The sequence below is a fragment of the Lutra lutra genome, chromosome 6, assembly GCF_902655055.1.
Source record: "Lutra lutra chromosome 6, mLutLut1.2, whole genome shotgun sequence".
Classification (NCBI taxonomy): domain Eukaryota; kingdom Metazoa; phylum Chordata; class Mammalia; order Carnivora; family Mustelidae; genus Lutra; species Lutra lutra.
In genome coordinates this window covers 22872888-22891521 of record NC_062283.1, presented here as the reverse complement: position 1 = coordinate 22891521, position 18634 = coordinate 22872888, and the positions used below count along the sequence as shown (strand labels likewise).

The window sequence follows — 18634 nt, the reverse complement described above, 5'->3', positions numbered from 1 at the left end:
AATAACCTCAAAAACAGAAAAACTGTAAAATGTGGTAAAATAATTAAGACACCATGACTTTTGAATACTTGTTTCTAATGTAATTTAATTAAAAAGTCATATAATACAATTTTTAAGAATGGCCATGTGTAACAACCAGCTCAGAAAATTTCTAGAAATTTAGTAGTTGCCCCTTATGTGCCCACAGGGCCAGGTCCAGCATACCCACTGGATACGGTATGCTGTCAAATGTAGGGAAAATGTGCAAGCAAGGACATGGTTGCATATCCATATCAGCTTCTCAGTACACAGAGCATCCCTGGAAGATGCATAAGAAGCTGAGAACAGTTGTGCCTCTGAGGTAGCAACGAGGGGTCTAGGAGTTGGATGGGGTTGAGATTTATGTTTCATTCTATATTATTTTGTAAAGGGTTTGAATTTTTTTATCATATATCTGTGTTACCCTTTAAAACTTACTGTTTTTCTTAAGTAGATTACTAAATCATTTTTCCTCAGTTTCCCTTTTGCCCTGGAGAGTCTGCCCCAGTAGAATTCTCTGGCACCACCCCAACTCTCACTGGGTCCAGAGGACTAACCTCCTGAGGCCACAGTTCATCAAGACAAGGAGCCCCCAAGACTAAAGGACAGTCCTGGTGAACCAGTATTCCTCCTAGAGGGAAACACGAGCCTGGAAGCTGCCTCAAGAGATTTGGCTCCATTGCATTGCTTTGATTTCTCTTCTTCCTCCTTCTCTGTTTGTTAATCTTTCCTGGAAAAGTTAAGTAAGCTTTTCCCTTTAACCAATTTCTCTGGCATTTTGAAGGGCAAGCCACAGCACCCTGCCTGCCAACTACTTCCAACTTGCCAAGTCTTCCTGACTATATTTACCTCTGTGCTCCGATGCCCCAGGCTGCATCTGTGCTCACAGATCAGCTACTGAAGTGACTGCCTTCCCAGGTCCACACATGCTCCTCCAGGCTGGTGACCCCAAGCATCTGCTCTGTGTAGACCAGCCTGGCTGTGATAGGGGCTGCTTCCACAGAAATCGCCTAAAAGATTTAAGCCAAGAAAATAAAATGTGACCTCATCCAACAAGACCTCCAAATGTCACAGAGCACCCATGTGTGTGGCTGCTGTTTTGTTTACTCTAACCAGTTACAACCAATTTCTGGCTATCTACCTTGGGCTGTTCCCTGCTGCTTGTCCTTGGTTCTTTTCTGTTTTTCAGGCTTTTGAACCTCTTTCTGCCCTCACCCAATCCTAATGTATGACCTGCCTCACATTTCCCAGCATAGTCCTGACCTGGACACTGGCCCTGTGATGAGAGCACATCTGCCATACATCCAGTCCAGATGGCCCTTTCTCATCCAGTTGCCCACCTTGGCTTTTACCAGTCCCCTGGTCTGTCCTCCAAACTTCCCAGTCCTAGAACCTTTCTTCCCCTTGAATCCATAACCAGATAGGCTCACACCCTTGTCACAGACTACAGACTATTGACTCACGCCCAGGTTCTAATAGCTAAGGACACACCCAGGTGTTTGTTTTCTAGGTAAAATTCAGTGATGACGGACAGCAACAGGAGTGTCTATGCTCTTCCTTCAGGTTTCTGACAGCCCCTGCTTCCAGGCTAGATGAGGGTAGAGGGTGTCTTAGGTAAGGTTCCCCAGAAGCAGACCCTGAGATAAAAATTAGTATGAAAATGATTTATTGGGATTTGTTCCCAAGAGATATTGGTAGGAAGACAGGGAAAGGAGGACAGGGAAATGAAGCAAGCCAAGCAAGAATGTGAGATTTAGAGTTCCAGCTATCTATTGCTACATGACAAATCACCCCAAATTGGTGGTATAAATCAATTGTCATTTTTGTAATGCCCACAGATTATGTGAGTCAGGAATTTTGACAGGGCAAAAGGCACAGCTTGCTTCTGTTTCATGATGTCTGTGTCCCCAGCTGGAATTACTCAAAGTCTGGATGACTCAGCAGGTATAGGTTGGAACCCTCTGAAAGCTTCTTCACTCACATGTGTATGACTCTCGAGCTGGAATGACTCCAAGCTGGGCCTGTCAACCACTGGAGCTATCTATGTGTTGGGTTTAAAGAGCAAGATATTCCAAGAGGAATTTCGTCTTGGAGAAGCATTCCAAGAGACCAAGTCAAAAGGTATAAGACTTTTTTCTGAGCAAATTCAGAAGTCAGTGACAAAAATCTATTGATTCAACTACATTCTGTTGGTTATAAGCAGTCACTCGGATGAGCCCAGATGCAAGAGGAGGAGAATTGGGCCTCAAACCTTGAACACAGGAGAGCATATGGGATGGGATGTACTCTGTGGTCATCTTCTTTTTTTTTTTTTTTAAGATTTTATTTATTTGACAGAGATCACAAGTAGGCAGAGAGGCAGGCAGAGAGAGAGAGAGGAAGGGAAGCAGGTTCCCACTGAGCAGAGAACCTGATGCAATGCGGGGCTCGATCCCAGGACCCTGGGATCATGACCTGAGCCAAAGGCAGAGGCTTTAACCCACTGAGCCACCCAGGCGCCCCTCTGTGGTCATCTTTGAAAATACCACCTGCCCATGGAGGAAGACTTTGACTCAGTCCCACACGAGGAGCTCCACAGAGAGTATAGGCCATACCTTGGAACTGTCCTAGTCAGAGGCAAAGGAGCTGGACCCTTTATACTCACACATTCATTTGTCATTGGCCACAGGCTGCCCTTGGGAGAACATAAATATCCAAACACTGTTATCTCTCTGTGAATGCAGAAAAGCAGTGTCGGGGCAGCCCTGTGATAATGTGTGTGGCAGAGACACAGGCACTGACCCTTGGGATTGAAAGCAATGTGGGAACAAATGTATATAAAACTGGAAAGGGATCCCAGGTGATATGGACTGCCTTTGTCCTTTTCAGCTGCTATAACAAAGTACCATAGACTGGGGGGTTTATAAATAACAAATTTATTTCTTAAAGTTCTGGAGGCAACGAGTGTAAGATCAGGTGCCAGCATGGTGAATTTCTGGTGAAAATCCTTTTCCAGGTGGTAGATGGTCCTCTTCTGGTTTTATCTTCACATTGCAAAGAGTAGAGATGAAAAGCAATCTCTCTGACTTTAAGAGCACGAATCCCATTCTGAGAGCTCCACCCGCATGACTTCACGTATTTCTAGTCACCTCACAAAGGCCCCACCTTCAAATGCCATCACACTGGAAGGTAGTTTCAACATAGGAATCTGGGGCTGGGCAGTGGAGGGTCGTGGGGGACAGACACAAATATCTAGTCCACAACACGGGCAAAGAGCACTGACATAGTATGCTACAGAAGGAATAGAAATCTCTAACAAAGCATCTCACATTATCATCCAGCACTCATTCATTTACTCATTTGGTTGAGCAGGTTCGAGGGCACAAAGCTGGGTTAAGATAGACCTGAACCTGGGGCACCCGGGTTGCTCAGTCGGTTGGGCATCTGCCTTCAGCTCCATCATGATACCAGGGTCCTGGGATTGAGCCCTGTATCAGGCTCCCTGCTCGGCTGGGAGCCTGCTTCTCCCTCTCCCTCTGCCTGCCACTCCCTGTGCTTGTGTGTGCGCTCTCGCTCTCGCTCTCTCTCTCCGTGTCAAATAAATAAATAAAAGATCTTAAAAAAAAAAAAAAAAGACAGACCTGAACCACCTAGTAGCTCACAATCTGGCAGAGCCATAAAAAATTTAAAGCTATCCATGGGGCTCCTGGGTGACCCAGTCAGTTAAATATCTGCCTCCTGCTCAGGTCATGATCCCAGGCTCCTGGGATCAAGCCCCTGCTTCTCCCTCTCTCTCTGCCCCTCCTCCCTCCCCCGCCCCTCCCCCTCTCGTGCTCTCTCACTTACTCTCTCTCTCTCAAATAAATAAATAAAATCTTAGAAGAACAAAAGCAAAAACAAAAAGATCATAAAGCTATCCTTGCCCTCAACTGCAACACGGGCTGAGATCTCTGCATGTGCCTGTCCCTTACGCAGCAGCATGGAGTGATGGTTGTGCCCTGGTGCTTTAGATTTGAACAGTTCTTGGCCCCCACTCAGGCTATAGTGCAACCCCTTTTGTAAAATAGGGATAAAAAGAGTGCTTACTCTATAGAGTGGTGGTGAAGATGAAATGAAGTTATGCCTGAGAACCATTAACATAGTACTTCAGGCACATGAGCAAGTGTTGTAAGTGTTAACAATTGTCGTCATTATTTTAGCGAAGGCGCAAGAGGGGAATTACCCACCTAAGGGAGGGAGGGACAGGCCATGGGACAGAAGATCTGACACTTGAGCTGGGGTGTGATGGCAAGGGCAAAACTTTGTTTCTCGGAGCTATTTATGATACGTGTTCTTCATGCTTAATCTGGGACACTGAGACTGGGTGGAGAGAAGCCACCCAGCCTGACAGGTGGCTGCCACTCCACATCAGTGGTCTGAAAACTCAAACTAGATGCTCAGTGCAGTCTGGCAACCATCCTGTATCTCTCCAGTCAGCCCTACTTCTTAAGCACCATTACCTGCTCTAGATGCCCTCATTCATTTCTTAGCTGCCATGAAACTTGACTTTTGGATTTTTTTCTACTTCTCTGACCACAGTTGTTATTTTTTAAAAAGATATCTCCCATATCTAATAGACATATAATGTGTATGTGTACATAGCACAGTTCTATGCCTTTTTTAAAGATAATGAGATGAACACGTGTGCACTTGCTACCCAAATTAAAAATAAATAAAACATCACCAGTATCTTTGAGGTATCTCTGTCCCCCTGCTTAATTGTATCTCCTTCTTCCACGCAAAAAGTTACCACTATCCTGGAATTTATATTTATCACTCCCTTGTTTTTCTTTTAGTATATATTGTATATTAGTTATCTATTGTTATGTAACAAATTACCCCAAAACTTGGCAGCTTAATACAATAAACATGTATTACTTCACCAGTCGGTGTTCATAAATTTGGAAGACTCTTCACTGGGTGATTCTGAATCCATGAATTGGCACTCAAGACTTTTACCAGTGCTGGGGCACCTGGGTGGCTCAGTGGGTTAAAGCCTCTGCCTTCGGTTCAGGTCATGATCTCAGGGTCCTTGGTGTTGGGCTGGCAGAAAGAAAGGGCTACTTAAGATGCCGAAAGTTCCCGCCACAAAACCTGAGCTCGGACAGGAGAACAAAGACCAAAGCAGGAATCTGAAAACCCCCCCCACCCCAGGCTCCCGTGGACCAATGGGACCCCGACGAGCAGGCGAAATATCCGAATAAGGGAAACTTGCCAAAAGACCCCTGAACTCCCCTCGAGACCCCTTAAAAGCCCCCTTCTCCCTGCCTTGGGCACGACTTCCGCCACTCTGCTTTCCAGAGTTGCGGAACCTCGCCCGAGGGTGCCCACCTCCTCCTGGCACAACTTTCCTGGCTCCCCTTCTCCTGAGCCCTGAAACTTCGCCGGAGAGGGCCTTTAATAAATCTTGCCTTGCACCCACTTTGTCTGGTGTTGTGTTTATCTCGCCGGAAAAACTTTACACTTGGATCAAGACCCACATTAGGCTCTCTGCTCAGAGGGTAGCCTGCTTCCTCCCTCTCTCTCTGCCTGTCTCTCTGCCTACTTGTGATCTCTGTCAAATAAATAAATAAAATCTTTAAAAAAAAAAAAAAGACTTTTACCAGTGCTGAGGTCATCTGAAGGTTTGACTGGGGCTGCAGATAAATTTTCAAGATGGTGTGCTCAAATGGCTGTTGGCAAGAGACATCAGGTCCTCTTTATTGGGTTATCTGAGTGTCCTTAGCACGTGACACGTGGCTTCTCCTAGAGCAAGTGATCAAAGAGAGAGCAAGGAGGAAACCTCACTGTCTTTTATGACTTAATATCAAAAGTCACACACTATCACTTACACTTTATTCTATTCATTAGAAGTGAGTCGTTTAGTTCAATCCATATTCAAAGGAAAGGGAATTAAGCTCCATCTTTTGAAGGGAGTGTCAGAATGTAAGAATTATTATATGTGTATATATCCCTAAACTCTATATGTCCTTTTTAAAATCTCCACCTAAATGGAATCACATTCTAAGTGTTCTTCTCTGACTTGCAACTTGATTCAATTTGATTCAACCTTATATTTTTGAGATCCATTCATATGGACACATTGTTTGCAAGGGCTGCCATGACAAAGGACCACAGACTGAGTGGCTTAGACAACAGAAACTTATTTTCTCACCGTTGTAGAGGTTAGAAGTTCAAGATCAAAGAATTTCACAAGGACACAATTCAATCCATAACATATATAGAGTTGTAGTTTGTTAATTTTCACAGCTTTATAGTATCCTATTGTGTGAATAGACAAAAACATATTTTTCTATTCTACCATTAGCAGATATTTTTCTTATTTCCAGTTTTTTGTCATCATAAGCAATACTGCCACATGCCTCCTAACAGCCTTAAACATGTAAGATACATGTATTTTCATATTTACTAAGTTATTGCCAATTTTTTCCAAAGTGGTTGTACTCATTGGCTCCCCCACCAGCAGCATACTTTGCTCCACATTCTGCCAGTATTGGATATTGTCAAATATTTTTTTCTAAATTTGCTAATCACATGCATGAGAAATGGTTATCTTTTGTGGTTCAAATTAGCATTTCCCAGATTATCAACAAGGTTGAGGATCTCTTCATTTCCTTTTTTATTATTATTCAGTTTATTTATTGCTTATTTTTGAGACAGGAGGGTAGAGAAGGAAGGAGAGGGACCAGTAGACTCCATGCTGAGCACAGAGCCCAAAGCAGGACTCCATCCCACAACACTAAGATCACCACCTGAGCCAAAACCAAGAATCGGATGCTTGAGGAACTGAACCACCCAGGCACGCCCAATCTCTTCATTCTTAATGAAACTCTTTTTCATTTCTTTTTGCCTATTTTTCAGTTGAGTTGTTCACTTTTTCCTTATTGATTTGTCAAAGTTCTTTACATAATGGTATTGCAAATATTTCCTACCAGCTGTGGCTTGTCTTACTTTCTCATGCCACATTTCACAAGTCTTGGTTCTTATTCTTTTACCCATCTCTCGATTGTATTTCTCTCAGGTCTAGTTCTCCCCTCATTCCACATAGCATCCTTAATTGACCAAATCCATGAAAAAACATTTCACCTACATATGCTCCTGAATCCTTAATCTGTACCCATAAAATAGTTCTGCTGAACAACTTTAAGTTCACTGAATTCTCCATGATTTTTTTTACCTTGTGAACTTTTGCACACGCTAACCACTCTTAGTGAAATATCATTGTCGACTCCTTGCCTCTACTTCCCCATACATTTCATATCACTAGCTCCTACCAAACTCCAAGTCTCAATTCTCAGGTCTCAGGTAAGGGACTCCCCACTGTGCTCCCATAGTGCTGCCTAATTGTCCCCACCATCATACTCAGCACACTGGACTGTGATTGTCTTTTTCCTGGCTGTCTCCCAGACCAGACTATAAATCTTCGTAACATTGAGCCTAGTACCATGTCTGTACATACTGGACATGCAATCAGTACTTGGTGCATTAATTAATCGATTTCCGTGGGTTAAAAATTATGCTCACCTAACACATAAGTGTGCAAATCATTTCTATTTTAAAACATGACCATAAGTTGTACATATTAATCATCCAAATAAAGTTGAAATAATCTCTGAGCCCTAGTCCCCCAAAGTAAATGTATTCTAAATATACAAAACAATAGTTAAGGTTCATCAACAGCCTCTGTTCAGCCAAGGCCACAACCCTATGAAGGGAAAATCCAGAGAGAATTTTCTGGGATCCCCTCAGGATTATTTCATCATGGACCTCTGTCCCTCCCCAACCTTGACCATACACACTGCATTTCCTTCAGAGAGAAATGGGAACTGGGAAGAATTGTCTAAGCTGGTCACACCTGGGAAGGTGGAAGCTCTTGACACACCCAAGGAGAAACTAAACAAATTAAAGGATGACGATACCACTTGGCAATGATTCAGTGGTATGGTTTCCCTGAAGTCATTTGTTTGGCATTGCTACATGTATGGTCAAAGTCAGAAATGTCAGCTGCAGAAATGCAGCTGCAGGGCATTAAAAGGTTGTCAATGGCACATTCTAATGAACGAGCCAAACTCTTTTTTGATTTCATTTTCTGGTCCGAATGTTGAAAGCTGAACTGTTGTAAGTTGCTATTTTGTTTTCCTTTCCTTGGAAGTAAATCTTTCCAAGCAACCTTCTCTTAACTGGTATCAATCAGTAACTTCTTAGTTTCTCCAGTACAGGGTTTCTCAACCTCAGCACCATTGACATTTTAGTCCAGACCACTCTTTGTTGTGGAGAGAATGTCCTGGGCATTGTAGGATGTTTAACAGCTTCCTTGATCCCCTAGATGCTAGGAGCACCCACCCCCATCTAAGTTGTGACAACCAAAATTATCTCTAGACATTGTCTCTGGGATTTAGAGTCTAGAGATATTTTGATTTCCTGCCACTGGCTAAGGTTGCCTTGTCTTTAATCCCCTTCTCAAGTAGGGGGCAATAGGTCCTTCCCAGATGTCCTAGGAAAAAATAATAAATAAGAGGCATATGCTTAAAAATGATTCTCTTCTCACAAATTTAGCCTTGGTTCACACTTAACCATTTTGTAAGCTTACTCAAAAGTAGGGAGTTCCCATCTTTAAGCTACATATTTGAGGACCCTTGTAACCTGTGTTTGGAAACTTGGGGAGAATTATGCTGAGCAGAGAAAGAGGTTAGACATTCTAAATGAGAGGAATGGCATTGGCAAAGAGATGCTGGGGTACAGGGGAAAGAATGTTCACAGGTGTACGGACTGTGGCTGAAGCAGAGAGTTTCTATACAGGAGTATCCAGAGATACGGCTCTGCTGTACACCGGGTCACACCATTCTGGGGAAGCCTTCCCTGAACTCTCCAGCCCATGTGATTATACCTGCCTCTGAATTCCTGCTGTGTGTTTCCACCCCCTTTATCACAGCTAATTTACACTGCTTTGTATTGCCAATCATTTTCATTTTTTTTATTGTACTCATAATGTATTGTCCCAATTCAATGGTGAATTTCTAAAGGGCAGTGAAAGTATCTAGCATGAAAATGTACACCAAACAGGTACTTAAAAAGTATAGATTGAACAAATGATGCCTTGGAAAACCAGGAGGGGATACTCAAATTACACAGTTGGGTTATGGTCACCTCTGGAGTGAAAAACACTGGTTGAACTTAGTTGTAAGTCAAAAACGGTGATCAACAGCAGAGGAAATAATGAAGAGCTGTACAGCATTCTTCAAAATTTAATTTGAAAACCATTCCATCAGATTGATTATTTGAACACAGTCTGGTGGTACTGAAGTACTTTTCACACTAAATGAGAAAAAAATATATTTTTCTTATGCAGAAGATAGGACCAAACAAACACCTCCAGCTGGTCCTACATGTATTACCGTCCTCATCTAGACCCAGCTCCAGATTTAAGCTGGTGTCATTTCATCCAGGCCGCAGTCAGTCATCCTCCCACACATAACAGCACGTAAGTCTGGACCTGTTATTTTGTAATCTTGCCTTGACCTTTGGAATCACCTCTTTTTATTTGAGGAAGGCCACCATAAAGCAAGGGAGGTGATTGTAAAGGCTATGTTCAGGGACCTAGGCCAAGTTCATCTTCACACATGTCCTATCATGTCATTAACAAACATGAAATAATTGCTGCACTCTGACATTCTGTCAGCAAAGAGTGCATCTAAATCAACACCAGCGGAATGGAGTGGGAGGTCCCTGAGATGAGACTAACTCCACCCTACATTAACAACCTCTGGGTCTGCCTTTATTCCAGTGCCTTCCTTTGAACTCATTATGGCCCTCTCCGATCTCATTATCTTGGGTTGAACTCCTTCACCTAGAACAGTCCCTCCTCACAATTATGGCGCCTCAAGACATTTGAGAGTGAGCCAGTCTCCCTTTAGAATACATTAGTGCTTTTTTAAAGTAAATAAATGTAATTGTTTACTTTGTCAAACAATTAGTTAAAAATGATGAAGGTAGGCAAAAGAGTGATAGAAAGAAAAAATAAAGAGTTTTAAGGAAAACCTATTGAAAACTTTAGGTGGACAATTACACTCATTCTTCCACTAATTTTTTAATGCCAAAAACAAATTTGAGGCATTTTACAATAAATGACATGTGAACTATAAAATTATTAAGTTAAAGAACAAGAGATGAGGCATGAAAAGCATGCAAAAATCCTATCAGAAAACCTAGGTACAAGGAAATATCTTGGTCCAGTCAGGTTGCTATAATAAAATACTGTAATAGACCAGGTGGCTTATAAACAATGGAAGTTCATTTAGCACAGTTTTGAAGGTTGGGAAGTTCAAGATCATGGCACCTACAGACTCAGTGTCGACTAAATCAGTGTCAGACTCACTTCCTGGTTCATAGAAGTCCATCTTCTTGCTACATTGTCACATGGTGGAAGGGGTGAGGGCACTCTCTGGGTTCTCTTTTATGAAAACTCTAATCCCACTTACCAAGGCCCTCATGACCTAATTACTTCCCAAAGTCCCCACCTCCAAACCATCACACTGCTCTTAGTATTGAATATATGGATTCTGGGGATACAGACTTCCTGCTTCAGGGAGCACAAATCCTAGCTCCATCATACCAATCAGGGAAACATACAAGCAAGGAAAGCTGATGAGCCCCATTAGAGGTTCCTAACCCCGGCTGTGCCTCAGATGCACAGAAAAAGGGAGAATTTTTAAAAATCAGTTATCCGACCAGACCCAAACTTACAAAATCAGAGTCTCTAGGTGTTGAGCCCAAACATCTGTCTACTAAGAGTAAACATTAAGAGAGACAACCTTTTTCTTGGCTCTGAGACAAATCTATGACATATAGTTTCTTAGAGGTCACTGGACAAATGAAATGCACCATATTCAACAAAAGTGTTTATCATGTGGCTATTCCACACATTGACCTTCAATAAAGGTTATGGACATAAGGCTACATCATAGCCTGTGAAGGAACTTTCTACTCTGGAGGCAGCCTCGTGCTCTTCTCATCCGACTGAGCATCAGGATGCAATAGAGGGAGGAAGATATAGAACATAACTTGGGCAAAAAATAAAACAAGATGAAACCAGAGAAGGAGACAAAGCATAAGAGAAACAAACTGAGAGTTGCTGGAGGGGAGGTTGCGGGGAGGGATAGGGTTCCTGGGTGATGGACACTGGAAAGTGTATGTGCTATGGTGAATGCTGTGAATTGCGTAAGACAGATGAATCACAGACCTGTACCACTGACACCAATAATACATTATATGTTAATTAATTGAATTTAAATAAAAAATGTTAAAAAAAAAAAAAAGAATATACCTTGGGCTTCTCCTCCCAGGCTTGTAGTGAGGAATAAATATATAAGACCATGCACACAGTAAGTGCCTGATAAATGCTAGCAACTGTTATTATCATTATTCTCAAAGATCAATGCTGTTATTGGACTTTGGCTGAAGCTGAATATTTAAGATAAGTAACAAGAAAAACCACTGCATCTACTACACCTCCCTCCTAGTACCACTCACTAGCACAGAGCAAGGTTCCCAGTGCTCAGCATGCTTCGTGTCATTCATCTTCATAACCACCCTGTGTGTAGATACTACGACTGTATCCATTTTATAGATGGAAAGACCGAGGAATGAACACATTAAATGTCAACGGTATCTGGCAGAATTGAATGTCCAACTTCAGGCTCTCTGACAAGCAGGTTTTACATCTCTGTTAGAAGGTATCAACACAGGTTGCTCTTTGAGACAGGAAACACATGCTCCATGTATTCAGAGGGAGGGGTCCAAGTTATGGTTTTGTTCTGGAAAGTAAAGCCTGAGCCACATCCTATCTTATCATAATTGTCCCTATGTCACGCTTCTCAAAAAGCAGCTTTGAATGAGGTCAAATGCCAAACACACACACAAAGTCTGCTCTGATGTCAGCCTTTGGGAAGAGGATTTGTCACTTATCTAGTATTTGATGGAAAACCTATCAGAAATCCCAGCTAATCCCCTAGAATCTTAATCATCAAATAATCTCATCAACTTTCCCCTTTGCTCAGAACAGAAGCTGCTACATCCTTTTTTGGAAATGTTCTCAACTCTTTCAAAAGAGACGTCATCCCAGAAGTCATTTCTTTTCAAGTTTCACACTTAAGTGAGTGTAAAGATTGGGAATGAAATATGACTAGACGTCAAAACTTGAGTCTAGACAATAAGTATTCACAAACTCACCCTGGAGGTGACAAAGGATTTCCTGGATGGTTCCACACTTTGCCACCAGAGCAGCAGCAGACAACTCCTGGTCATTCCTGAAATAAAACTCAACCGGCAGCACTATGGGCAAGTTTTGCTGATGTTAATACACCCCACCTTGAAAAGAGCTGGTACCTGAATTGCATTTATTTACATTCACAAGGACAAGTCACTAACAGGAGGAGCATCCAGATAGAACTAATATTCCCTAGACATCCTCCTCCGCACGGATGTTGTCAACTTAGGGAGAATGATGACATTTTTAAGACCATACTAAGGTGAGATCTGAAAGCATTTGAAATTCTGGGACTCTCCTGGCAGTTGCTGGGCACCAAACTAGAAGAGCCCTTAGTAGAAGGGAGGCTGCCTGGGGTTGCAGGAAGCCAAGCTGCTCTTGCAGCTGCTGGAGTCAAAGCCAGCCACTCCCCACCCCCTCCCAGCTCGGGGAAGAAGCACGAACTCCAGAAAGAAAGGGGCAAAGGGAAAACATGGAAAGGTGGAATTCAGGAAGGGAGCTAGGGACATCCCCTGATGGGCAAGAAAGGTTACAACTGAGCGCAGCATTGGTTTTAGAAATAACTCTAGGAATAATTGAAAAGCAAAGCTTGAATGCCATCTTGGGGTGTGAGATAAAGGCAAACTTTCTTTTTTTAAACTATATTTATAAATATGTTTGATTAAAATGGTTTTGACAGCAGTAATGTCCTCAGCAGGTCATATTCATGGCTGGAAAGACCAGCAGCGAAGTCTGTCATTTAAAATGAGCAAATTTTCTCTAATCCCTAAAATACTTTGACTACCAGGTCCAGAGAAAACCAAGTAACACACCTTCTGTATGGAAACCAGATGCAAATTCTAGGACAGCAGTGCATCATTGATGCTTACAGAAATTCTAGAACTAAAGACCTATCAGCTGCTGTCAACCATGAGAGAGATTTCAGAGCATTTAGGAAGAAGTGGTCACTAGAAACCAGAATGGAGCAAGTCACACCAAACCCTTTTAATAAAGGAAGGCTTATTTTTCATTTAATTATGTTAAAATCTTATTCTTTTTTAGGTTATAAAAGGCTATAAAAACCTCTTCATTGGGGCGCCTGGGTGGATCAGTGGGTTAAAGCCTCTCTGCCTTGGGCTCAGGTCATGATCTCAGGGTCCTGGGATCAGGTAGCCTGCTCCCTCTCTCTCTGCCTGCCTCTCTGCCTACTTGTGATCTCTGTCTGTGAAATAAATAAATAAAATCTTTTTTTAAAAAAATCTCTTCATTGTTTTTTAAAAAGCACTAAAAATACCAATAAATCGGTCAATGTCTCACACCATGATCCCAACCCTTAATGATGACCACCACTAACTATCTGATAGATACCTCTCCACCTTTTTCTCTGCATTTATACTATTTTACAAACATATATAGATCATACCATGATAGCCTGATTCTTAGTGATTCATGACAATGAAAAGATGATCTCTAAAATAAGTAATTTAAGTTATTTCAGTTTAACTTTGATGTTCATATATGCATGCTTTATTTTTTTTTTTTTTAACCGAGCATTCCACTAGGAAAACTTAACATCATTATTTTTGATAGGGAGCCAATATTGCTGTTCTCATATACAAAAAATAGAAAGCACGAATCATTAAATAATCTCACAGTTATTTGTATAGTTAACAAAAATGATCATACAATTAAGCAATTATTGAGTCCATACTAACCTCCAGGAATAATAAACATCTTGTATATGTTAACTCTAAAGAACAGCCCTATGAGGAAAGCAGTAATATCCTGTTTCAGATAGAGAGAAAGACGCTCAGATAAATTAAAAATGTTCTCAAGGTCATGCAGCAAGTAACTGTAGTATAGTCTATATCCAAACCTATTCAAACCAAAACCACTATGTTACAGCCTGATATCTACCTTTCAAGTAATCAGGGTATAGTTATGAAAATACTCAGTTAAATAAATCAGCATACTTAAAATTGTTTTGTGATGTGACTATGTATATTATGGAATTATTAGGGGAAGTAATAAGTTGAGAGTCCACTCTCTGCCACTTATCACCAGTGTGACCTTGAGCAAATCTTTTAACCTAAACCCAGCTACAAAATGAAGATACTATCTAATCACAACACTGCGGAGCTAACACGAGGATATGAAATTTCTTTTTGTAAACTGTAAAGAGCTATCTAATAATACATTTGGGTATATTTATGTGGCAACCAGAACCTTGATCACAGCAGGCTTTCTAACGTCACCTTTATAATTCTATCAGAATACAAGCAAATGAACAACTGTTTTTTGACTTAATGGAAATCAAAAGCATCTTTTAACAATATTCTAAGTCAGAGGCATATACCTTGAGACCGGTTCTGTACTCCCTCCTAGGACTCTCAGCTGCTTCCCTCAACTTAATTCACTCTGTTTTTGTCCTTACCCAGGACATCAGCATCAACAACAGTGGTTAAAAAAAAAAAAAAAAAAAAAAAAAAAAACTGTGGTCTTCCCAACCTTGGTGTTTCCCAACCATGTTTTTTCCTATTCTGATAATAAAGTATTAAATTAATTTTTCTTTTATCAATATAAAGCATGCATATATTTTTTTTTTTTAAGATTTTATTTATTTATTTGTCAGAGAGAGAGAGGGAGAGAGAGTGAGCACACGCAGACAGAGTGGCAGGCAGAGGCAGAGGGAGAAGCAGGCTCCCCGCTGAGCAAGGAGCCCGATGTGGGACTCGATCCCAGGACGCTGGGATCATGACCTGAGCCGAAGGCAGCTGCTTAACCAACTGAGCCACCCAGGCGTCCCGAGCATGCATATATTTTAAAAGTCAAAGTCAATCCAAAAAAAAAAAAAACTTTTGTGAGAAATTATAGTCTCCTACATAACTCCCCACTTTCACTTCCTAAATACTACCATTTTCAATCCCTTTAGCTCTTTCTTCCAGTACTTACTCTCACATTTCAAAGTGGTATGCTTATTCTGCAATTTATTAATTAATCCACATTAGTCTATTATTGAACTCCTATTTTGAAAATTAAGATATAGTTTTCATAAACTATCTTTCCACTTTCCTTGACTTTCAAATAGGGATCCGTAATAATTTTTAATTGTGTGTTTTTGAGTCAATATTAAACTAATATGACTATTATTGTCAAGACAAAGAACAAATTATGACTACTATTTTCTTTTTTGCTCGCTTCGGCAGCACATATACTAAAATTGGAATGATACAGAGAAGATCAGCATGGCCCCTGCACAAGGATGACATGCAAATTCGTGAAGCATTCCATATTTAAAACAAACAAACAAAAAAAAAAAACAGAAAATGGCAAACAACAGAGAATAATAATGAAATCAAAACCTGGTTCTTTGAGATAAGTGAAATTGATAAGACTCTAACTAGATTGAACAAGAAAACACAAATTGTCAATGTCAGGAATGAAAGAAGGAACATTACCGTAGATTCTACAAATATTAAACACATAAGAAGGGAACAGCATGAACAACTACATGCCAATAAATTTGAAAAATTAGATAAATTGTCACATTCCTTAAAAAATACAGATTACCAAAACTGATACAAGAAGTAATAAAAGGTATGGATAGACTTATATCTATTAAAGAAATGGAATTACAATTAAAACCTTTATATAAATATTCAGGTTTAGATGACTTCTCTGACAAATGCTATCAAATATTTAAGGAAGAAATAATACTAACCCTACCCAAATACTTTCAGAAAATACAAAAGGAGGAACATTTCTATCTCATTTCATGAGGCCAACATTACCCTGGTGTAAAAAAACATTATAAAAAAATAAAACAATGGCTAATACTCTTCATAAACATAAAGGCAAAATTTGTTAACAATATATTGAGAAAACAAACTAAACAATATTTTGAAAGAATATCACATCATATCCATCACATTCAAGTGGGAATTTTCTCAAGAATTCAAGATTAGTTTGACATTTGAAAGTCCATCAACATTAATTTGCCATGTCAACAGAATAAAAGAAATAAACCACATGATCATCTCCATTGATGCAGAAAAAACATTTGACAAAATTTAACACTCATTCATGATGAAAATTCACAGCAAAAAGGTAAATTCTTCAATCTGACAAAGGGCATCTATGAAAACATAGAGTTAACATCATCCTGACTGGTGAAAGACTGTTTTCTTACTAAGATCAAGAACAGAGCAAGGAAAAAAAAAAAAAAAAGAACAGAGCAAGGATAGTAGCTCCCATCACTCCTGTTCAACATTAAACTGGAAGCCATACCCAGTGCAATAGGCATGAAAAAGAAATGAGTCATACAGATTAGAAATAAAGAAGAAAAACTATTAACTTGCAGATATGATTGTCTACATAGAAAGTCCTAAGGAAAATATGAAAAAACTACTAGAATTACTAGAACTAATAAATACATTTAGTAAAGTTTCAAGATGTAGAGTTAATATTTAAAAAGCAATACTATTACTAAGAATGATCTGAAAAAGAAGGTTTTTTTATAAAAAATCCCATTTACAACAGTATCAAAAACACTAAAATACTTAGGACTAAATTTAGCTGAGAAAGTGAAAAATCTATATACCAAAAACCGTAAGACATTCGTGAAAGATATTGAAGAAGACACAAATAAGTGAAAAAATATGTCATGCTTATGAATTGGAAGAGTTAATGGTAAAATGTCCATATTATCCAAGGCTGTCTATAAATTCAATGCAATCTCTCTCAAAATTCCAATGCCATTTTCACAGGTAGAGAAAAAAAATCCTAAAATTCCTATGGAACCACAACAGACCCAAAATAGCCAAAGCAATCTTAACACTTCCTGATTTCAAACTACATGGCAAAGCTATAATAATCAAAGCAGTATGGTCCCAGCATAAAAACAGACACATAGATCAATGGAACAGAACAGAGAACCTGGAAATAAATCAGAAATAATCACATATGGCTTATCCTAATATTTGACAAGGTCTAATATTTGACAAGCCATGAATACTCAAATGGGAAAGTATAGTTTGTTCAATAAACGGTGCTGGGAAAACTGGATATCCATGTGCAAAATAATGAAATTGAATCCCTGCTTAACACCATTCACAGAAATTACCTCAAAGTAGATTAAGGACTTAAACATAAGACCTGAAACCATATATAACTCCTAGAAGAAAACATAGAGGAAGTCTCCTTGACATTGGTCTTGGCAATGATTTTTTGGATATGACACCAAAAGCAAAAGCAACAAAAACAAATATCAACAAGTGGGACTATATCAAGCCAAAAAGCTCTATACAACAAAAGAAGCAAACAACAAAATGAAAAGTCAACCTACAGAATGGGGAAAATATTTGCAAACCATGTGTCTGATAAGGTATTAATATCCAAAATATATAAGGAATTCATGAAATTCAATGGCAAAAATATAAAAATATTAAAAACCCATTTAAAAAATGGTCAGAGGACCTGAATAGACATTTTACAAAGACATACAAATGACCCCCAGATACATGAAAAGGGGCTCAACATCGCTAATCATCGGGGAAATATCAATCAAAATCACAATGAGATATTACCTCATATCTTTTAGGATAGCTATTTTAAAAAGACGAGAGATAACAAAAGCTAGTGTGGATGTGAAGAAAAGGAAATCCAGGTGCACTGTTGATTAGAATATATGTTAGTACAGGCATTATGGTAAACAGTATGCAAGTTCCTCCAAAAATTAAAAAGAGAACCACCATATGATCCAGTAATCCCACTTCAGGGTAAATATCTAAAGGATATGAAATTACTATATCAAAGTGATATCTACACTTTCGTGTTTATAGAACATTATTTATAACAGCCAAGACATAGAAGCAACCTAAGTGCTCATTGACAGATGAATGGATATATATGGTATGTACATAGATGGCATATTTGTGTGTATACATACACACAACGGAATAGTATTCAGCCATCAAAAAGAAGGAAATCCTGCCATTTGCCACAATGTTTATGGACCTGAGGGCATTATGACAAGTGAAAAAAGTCAGACAGAGAAAGACAAATCCTGTATGATCTCACTTATATGTGGAATCTAAAAACAACGAACTCATAGAAACAGAATAGAAAGGTGGTTGCCAGGGGCTGGAAGGGCAGGGATGGGGGGATGGGAAGTTGTTGGTCAAATAGTACCAGCTTTTAGTTATAAGATGAATTGGTTCCAGGTATCTAATATGCAACATGGTGACTATAGTTGACAATACTGTATTGTATACAGTGTAAGTTGCTGTGAGAGTAGAGCTTTAATGTTCTCACCATAACAACAGCAAAATGGTAATTATGTGAGGTAAAGGATAT

The 18634-nt window shown here is 39.8% G+C and overlaps 1 long non-coding RNA gene and 1 other non-coding gene across 3 annotated transcripts in view; one reads left to right on the top strand and one right to left on the bottom strand.

The window, feature by feature from the left end:
• The window catches only part of LOC125102822 (uncharacterized), a 68207-nt gene that overhangs the window by 31626 nt on the left and 17947 nt on the right, over positions 1-18634 (bottom strand). For both annotated transcript variants that reach the window (XR_007128204.1, XR_007128203.1), the window contains exons 3-5: positions 5640-5781; positions 4915-5079; positions 868-1028 (exon numbers count right to left, since the gene is read on the bottom strand). This is a non-coding gene — a long non-coding RNA (uncharacterized LOC125102822). The remainder of the gene's footprint in view (positions 1-867; positions 1029-4914; positions 5080-5639; positions 5782-18634) is intronic.
• On the top strand, positions 15471-15577 carry LOC125103366 (U6 spliceosomal RNA). Its single transcript, XR_007128371.1, has one exon. It is a non-coding gene; the product is annotated as a U6 spliceosomal RNA (small nuclear RNA).